This window comes from Littorina saxatilis, linkage group LG5, assembly GCF_037325665.1.
Source record: "Littorina saxatilis isolate snail1 linkage group LG5, US_GU_Lsax_2.0, whole genome shotgun sequence".
In the NCBI taxonomy this organism is placed as follows: domain Eukaryota; kingdom Metazoa; phylum Mollusca; class Gastropoda; order Littorinimorpha; family Littorinidae; genus Littorina; species Littorina saxatilis.
In genome coordinates, this window is record NC_090249.1 from 55,013,723 (window position 1) to 55,021,244 (window position 7,522).

General features: G+C 46.0%; 1 non-coding gene across 1 annotated transcript; it reads right to left on the bottom strand.

Annotated features, from left to right (window-relative positions):
* Nucleotides 1-1,717: 1,717 nt before the first annotated feature.
* Nucleotides 1,718-1,836, bottom strand: LOC138967884 (5S ribosomal RNA). Its single transcript, XR_011456061.1, has one exon. It is a non-coding gene; the product is annotated as a 5S ribosomal RNA (ribosomal RNA).
* Nucleotides 1,837-7,522: the final 5,686 nt, after the last annotated feature.

Below are 7,522 nucleotides of genomic sequence, written 5' to 3' on the forward strand. Positions count from 1 at the left end.
GTCGGGTGGTCCGGACCGGTCCGGTAGGGTGGTCCGGTCCGGTGTTCCGGTCCGGTCCCGTACCATCCGGAGGTCCCGTTCGGCACCGAACCATCCGTACCCACAGAAGTGTTCGGGTGGTTCGGTCCGGACGTGGACACACCGCACCATCCGGACCCGTAAGTCCGGTGGTCCGGTGCCAGACCATCCGGACCAACAGAGGTGGTCGGGTGGTCCGGTCCGGACCGGACCACCGGTCCAGTACCGGACCATCCAGACCCGTAGGTCCGGTCCGGTCCCGCACCATCCGGAGGTCCCGTTCCGCACCGAACCACCCGTACCCACAGAAGTGTTCGGGTGGCTCGGTCCGGACGTGGACATACTGTACCATCCGGACCCGTAGGTCCGGTTCGGTGCCAGACCATCCGGACCAACAGAGGTGGTCGGGTGGTCCGGACCGATCCGATAGGGTGGTCCGATGTTCCGGTCCTGTGGTCCGGTCCCGTACCATCCGGAGGTCCCGTACGGCACCGAACCATCCGTACCCACAGAAGTGTTCGGGTGGTTCGGTCCGGACGTGGACCTACCGTACCATCCGGACCCGTAGGTCCGGTGGTCCGGTATGGTCCGGTTCGGTGACAGACCATCCGGACCAACAGAGGTGGTCGGGTGGTCCGGTTCGGACCGGACCACTGGTCCGGTACCGGACCATCCGAACCCGTAGGTTCGGTCCGGTCCCGTAGCATCCGGAGGTCCCGTTCGGTACCGAACCATCCGTACCCACAGAAGTGTTCGGGTGGCTCGGTCGGACGTGGACATACCGTACCATCCGGACCCGTAGGTCCGGCATGGTCCGGTTCGGTGCCAGACCACCCGGACCAACAGAGGTGGTCGAGTGGTCCGGCCCCGACCGGACCACTGGTCCGGTACCGTACCATCCGGACCCGTAGGTCCGGTGGTCCGGTGTGTTCCGGTTCGGTGCCAGAGCACCCAGACCAACAGAGGTGGTCGGGTGGTCCGGCCCCGACCGAACCACTGGTCCCGTACCGTACCATCCGGACCCGTAGGTCCGGGGGTCCGGCAAGGGCCAGAGGTACTGTCCCGCACCGGACCCTAAGGTCCGGTACGGTCCCGTACCATGGGTCCCGTCCGGACCAAACCCGGAGGTCAAGTCCAGTCGGGACCCGTGGGTCCGGTTCGATCCCGACCCGTAAGCCTGGAACGGTCCGGACCCTTGGTCCGGACCATCCGTCACCCGAACACCAGACGCTAAGGAATGGCGTGGGGTCAAGACGGTCCGGTCGGAGGTGTCGGTCTGAGCAACAGAAACAATGTTCCCGTCGCCCTGACCATTCGACAGAAGTACCACGTTCTGTCGAACACCTCCACGTCCAGTAACTAGTCGGCCGGAGCGTCTTAACAAGAGGGACAGCCACCAGTCACACGGACGTCAGAGGGAACCGTAGTAGCAGTGGTCGTAGGCACGAAGCCTGAAACCCCTGCCCCCACAGGACCGCCCTGAACGGGGTCAATTCGCATCCCAACCCCAGCGGGGAGGGAATTCAGAGACCCCGTCATCTCCTCCGATCTCCCCCCCCCAAGAGGCCGAAACTACTGTCGAAACAGCAGCAGACGACCCAGCGAGGGAGTTCAGAGGAGGACCCGTGTCCCTCCTGGCTTCCACAGCGGTGGAAACCGAGGAGGGCACAGGAGAGGCACCGGAAAAGGAAGATTTTAATGCCAACTGCACCCGGTGTTCCCAGGCGGTCACCCATCCAAGTACTAACCGGGCCCGACGTTGCTTAACTTCGGTGGTCGGACGAGAACCGGTGTTTTCAACGTGGTATGGCCGTTGGCTGTCAAAACCTGAGTCTCTCCAGTAGCCCCTAGATCGGATTCACCAACCCCCAAAGAGGGTTGGGAATCGACCTGCCCCCGGATTCGAGCCAGGGAGGAGAAGGAAACCTTCCCCCCAGGCTTGAAACCGGGAGGAGCTGAAGCCTGAGACTGAGGGCCGGACAACGGCGTCGAAGGGGGGGAAGCCTGTTCCACTGAAGGAGAAGGAGAAAGAAGCTTTTTCTTTCCCCTCGACCTTCCCCGAACCTTCGACGGCGCAGCCCCGCCCGAAGTCCCAGGCTCAAGCCCAGCCTGTTTGAGCAAGCTCGCATTGAGCTTGCTCAAACAGGCTTTCTCCGCCCTCCCTCGCCGCAAACGCAAAGCGTTTGGGGAGGGAGAGTCGGAGCGCCGAAAGATCCCCTTCTCCGTGCGTAAAACATAACGCTGGGCGCCCGGAGAAGGGTTGCCCCCGGCAGACTCTGGTTCCGTAGAACCAGAGCCCAAAACAGGACGAGACATCCTACCTCGCCCTGTACGTACCCTTAAAGACCGAGAATTAACAAAATTCAAAGAAAATTTAGGTCAATACTCAAGTGAATGCGGCGAAACGAGAAGCAGACGACCGGTCACCACGAAGTCGGACGGGAGGCACGCCGAGTCCGCCACACAAAAACGGAGGCACAAGTTGAAGGAAACACAACGTAGCCTCAAGCCAGAAGTGGAATAACACACAATAATCCAACAGGTGATAGTCCACACAGAAAAGAAGCCTCTTAGTCCAAAATAATCCGGGAGCGTAGCAGAAACACAGCCGGTCTGACACGCGCGAAAAAAGAAAGAGGACGCGCCACCTACATCCTGTAAGGGGGAAGCACTCGGACAGTGCTTGGGATCCACGGTGGCGCATGGTTATGGGAGATAATTGTACCCACTCAGCGTTTTGTCCAATTTTTTCGGCCTATAATAGATAATGTGCAAGAATAGTACTGTCGAGGTAAGTGTTATATTGACTGCAGAAATTAGGTTGCAGTTGGTGCTGTTTACATCAAATCAAATTAAATCAAATTAACTTTATTATCTCACATGGAGAAATTGCAGTGGTGGTGAGGTTGTACATGAGATTGTCAACAAATGTCGACATTGTTAGAAAGAAGGACTGCCTGTTTTCGATTGAGAGTGATAAATGTATCCGATTCTTTCAGAAGCACACAGAATTTGAATTGTCTGACTAGAGTAGAGAGCTTCACGGTTTTGTGTGGAGCTTGTACTTGGTTCAGTTTCATGTCCTTCTCCGTACAGTTTTTGTTGGCAAACCTGATTGGCTGTACTGCTGTATGTGTAATTTCCCATGCACTTTTTTTTTTAACGGGGTCTAGTATTTATTTTATTCTCTATTCAATGTACACCATGTACATTTTGAAGGATAAATGGATGAGGGTGAGTGGGGCTGGGGGGCATGTACATGTATACACAATGCTGTTATGATACTGAAAAGTAAAACGATTGTATACAATTAGCGTGAGTTTGAGCTTTACCTTTTCTTTGGAGTTGCTGCTTGTTTTGTTAGAAGTGTTTGGCTGTAGAGTATCCACACACGCGCACACACACACACACAAACACACACACACACGCGCTCACAAACACCATTGGAAGTACATACACAGACACACACCCACAGAAGCAATCAGACGCTCAAACAACAAGTTCTCAAACTTTTCATAAATATATTTGGCATGAAGGGTACCGACATTTTCCGTGTTTATCTGACATCATTGTATCAATGAAGCGTGCGTGAATGATATTACACACTGGAAGAATCGAACCCTTACTCAACACTGATTCTTCACAAGCAGAAAAAAACTCGCAAACACTTTTAACCCTTCTCCATTCAGTTAATAGGAAGCAAACAAACTCAAGATCAGTCCTTACACCGCAGAAATAACGATCAAATGAAAATGATTCAAATGAGACACTGCGGAAATCAAGACAATGAAAACCACAGGCACTTGACTGTTGCTAAGTCACCCACTTACAAGAAGAGGGTAGCGCCACACAGAAAAAAGAAGAGAACTACCAGTATCAAGTGCCTGTGTGGCAGGAATACATAACGGCATACATACCCTGACTTTTAACAAGATTTGCAAGCATAATTGAAATGAGTTGAAGGAAAATTGAGGGACAAAACAATGGAAGATTTTACAAAGCCCTGTACATGTTTGCATACAAACAATGCGTTTAATCATATGATTGGGAACAATTCATAAAGCAATAATAACAAAACCTTCACAAAAAGGGAACAAAAGAAAAAATCCAAACATTTATCAAAAGTTCTCTGCCAAACATTTTGCTTTTTTTTATTTACACAAAATACTACCCCCCAAAAATTAATAAAGATTTGCTATTTCTGAATTCTTGATATCAAAACTGCCCAAAAAATTTGTTTAAAAACAAGAAAAAACACATTTTTTGCAAGAAAATTCCACCACTTATATTAAAAGAACACAGATTAAGTGAAGAGGTCAATACCCCACTACTCCGGTGAACATTCTAGATGCACGTTACACCTCTAATTGCATTCTAACAGGGTAGCAAAGTTTGCATTGTGCATAGTAAAAAGCAACAGTGTTCTTCAGTCTACAGTGTGAGTGCTTCATGCACTGAACTACAGGTGCTTGTGTGTTAGAATTTTGGAGTGCAAAGTGTGCATCTTTGATGTTAGCTGGGCTGATTGTAGGTACATGCCCCTGTTAAAAATCCTTACTTGCCTTACTTGAAGTAACCCTTGTAACGTCAAAAAACAAAAAAAAGGAACATCCTGATTAGTGTATGTGATACCTGCTATTATACAGTCTTGTTCCATAGCAGTAACTGATATGCCCCTTCACGGTCAATCACAACAAAGTACTACGAAAGTACATGAAACCCTAGCTGGAGTGATGCTTCAACGAGATGCAGTATATTATGGCCTTATTACAACACAACGATAATCCTGATAACAAGGTTACTTCAAACAAGTGCACACAAAAAAAAAGTTCTGAAGCAGAACAAAATACAAACCCCAAACCAATCAAATGACTAGGAAAAAAAGCTGCTTGTAAATTAAAGAAGCAAAATATCACATGGGTATGGCAACTAATAGTACATGTAATACCGTTTTAAGTAGACTGTGTTCTTGTTAATTATCTTTAACTCATGTACAAATAATACACCGAAACAGAAGACAATACTTGCAAAATCTATGTGAAGCAAGTCTGCATATTATATAATTAGAATGTACTCCTTTTGTGTGGACAGTTTGAAGTGCAAATTCACATTGATATAACATCATACCTGTCCAGCACCTCACACCAGACCAAGGAACCCCTGTTTTGCACTTGGAGTATTCTCAAGCAAACTTGGTGTATTTTCAGAAAAATGAGCGTACTCCACACAGCATTTGAACATCCATGATTGAAACATGTTTCACACGCGTCCATCGCACCGTGTATCAAGTTTACCAATACGTTTAAAACAAATGCTTCTTTCAATGTTTACTGACAAAAACTGTAATCATGTTTCAATTTATGGGATCCGCTTCAGGATGCGCTTCAGAAGAAAAGTAGTCAATTAATTTTTTCTCATATTTTTTTTCCAGTGACCGTACTGCTCGTATTCTAGACAATAAAGCATAGACAATAAAGCGTACAAAATACGCCGAAATCGTATGGGTTCCCAGGTCTGTTACACACAGTTGAGTTTCATTGGTGTCCTCATTTATCTTTTTAATTTGTTAACAGACTATCAAGCATAAACAAAAGAAAACATCAGGAATTGTAAAATCAGCATCCAGTATTTCACATTAACTAGAACAAAGCCCCTTTTGTAACACTTGACATGAAAGAAAAAGTGATTTCTTTAAAAAAAAAAACAATGTACAGTATTTTACAACAGAAATTAAAATTCAGATTCAAGCCTGCATCCTCCAACTTCATAAATCACAATTACTTAGCCTGAAGGAACAGTAAGGAAAGTAAAACAATATAAATACTGCACTGTACTTATACACAGTTAACAAACAAACAGAAAAAGATCATAGAAATTTGTAACAAATTATTAAGTACTGGTATCCATTTTCAAGCTTGCCAACAGTTTTAAACAGACGAGTCTTCGCTGTACTGCAGACTTCATCAGAAGTTCCGGAGTCCCTGTCTGAGCGATCGAGAAGAAACAGACTATAATTTCTTGGTTGTTTTCTAAGTTTGATCAAGTAAGACACATATATCATGTTTCACATACAAAGACAGTTTGCATAAGCAGTCATACTGATGCCTGACATTTTAAATTAACTATTGGTCATTAATTTCAAATGCCTTCCCTGTGCCATGTATTAAAAAAAAAAAGTATGTACAAATGCCTGAATATTTTCCACGTCTCCTAAAAACAAAAGGGGGAGAGAAACGGAAAATAGAGAAAGAAAGAAAAGAACAAAGAAAAAGAAAGAAAAGGTGCAAACAATCTGGTAACGCCCATTGGGAATGAATACAAAAAAAATCAGCACAGCAACAAATCAACTATGGAGGTAATATAGTTGTTTGTGATAGGTAAACCTCAACAGGCGGATAATAGCAGCTGGTATATAATTATATGACAGTGAACACAAACTGTGCTTTGGTTGCAAAAAGAAAAAACAAAATCAAGAATATATCGATAGCAGAAAAGAGTTGGCAGTTCAGTTCAAGGCGGAGGCTCCTTTCAGTGCAAACGGTTCGGCCCACCCTCTCCGACCAGGCCAGACTATGAAATAATACCACCCCTCCACTTGCTCACACACACACACACACACAAATAATAAAACTTGGGTGCCTGCTGCGCAGAGTGGGAATGTTTATATATGAATTAATTTTTAAAAAGACACTAGTGTCAATGTAGAAAATGAATTCATAAATCATTCATAAATCAATTCCCTCTCTGCTCAGGACATTGGTTTTTGAATGTGTCGAATTGGAGGGATGGCTTCCTCCCATGTACAGGGTGACCCAAAAAAAAGAGTACCCAAACAAACTTGAATAACTTTGTCAATTTTAACTTTTTTTTCTTTCTTTTTGAAGTGAGTCAAGCTAATCCACTGCATGGTTGGATGAAATAAAAGCTGTTCTCACAATGAACTATACTAATGATCAACGGACGTTTTGCATAGAGACCTATTTTCACACAAAATCATACAGAGATGTGCAAGTACAGTTCCAGAGACACTTCAGTCAGCGCGATTTCTATCTTTGGGGGTTCCTGAAAGACAACGTCTACAGGAACAACCCACAGACAATCACAGAACTCGAGAGAGCCATCACAACAACCATTTGCGGAATCTCGCAACAGGAGTGTGTGCGGGTGATTGATAACTTTGCGCGGCGAGTTCAAGTTTGCCTGCAGCGGCGCGGAGGCCATTTGGAGCATGTTCTGTAGAATGAGCATAACTTTCCTGAAAGACAAGCTAGAACGCTAAAATTTTCTGTGCAAATCATGCAGAGGCTACTTGTGTGTGTAAATAAATTTTATGAAGATTGCTTTATTTTTGTTCAATTTATGACGTTTTGTTGGGGGTACTCTTTTTTTTGGGTCACCCTGTACAAGCCTACACAGAGATGTGAGATAGTAAGCCCATTTTTTTCCACGGGAAGGAAGAGTTTACCCTTCATGTGTTCTGATGCCTCTTCAACTGTTTCATGAT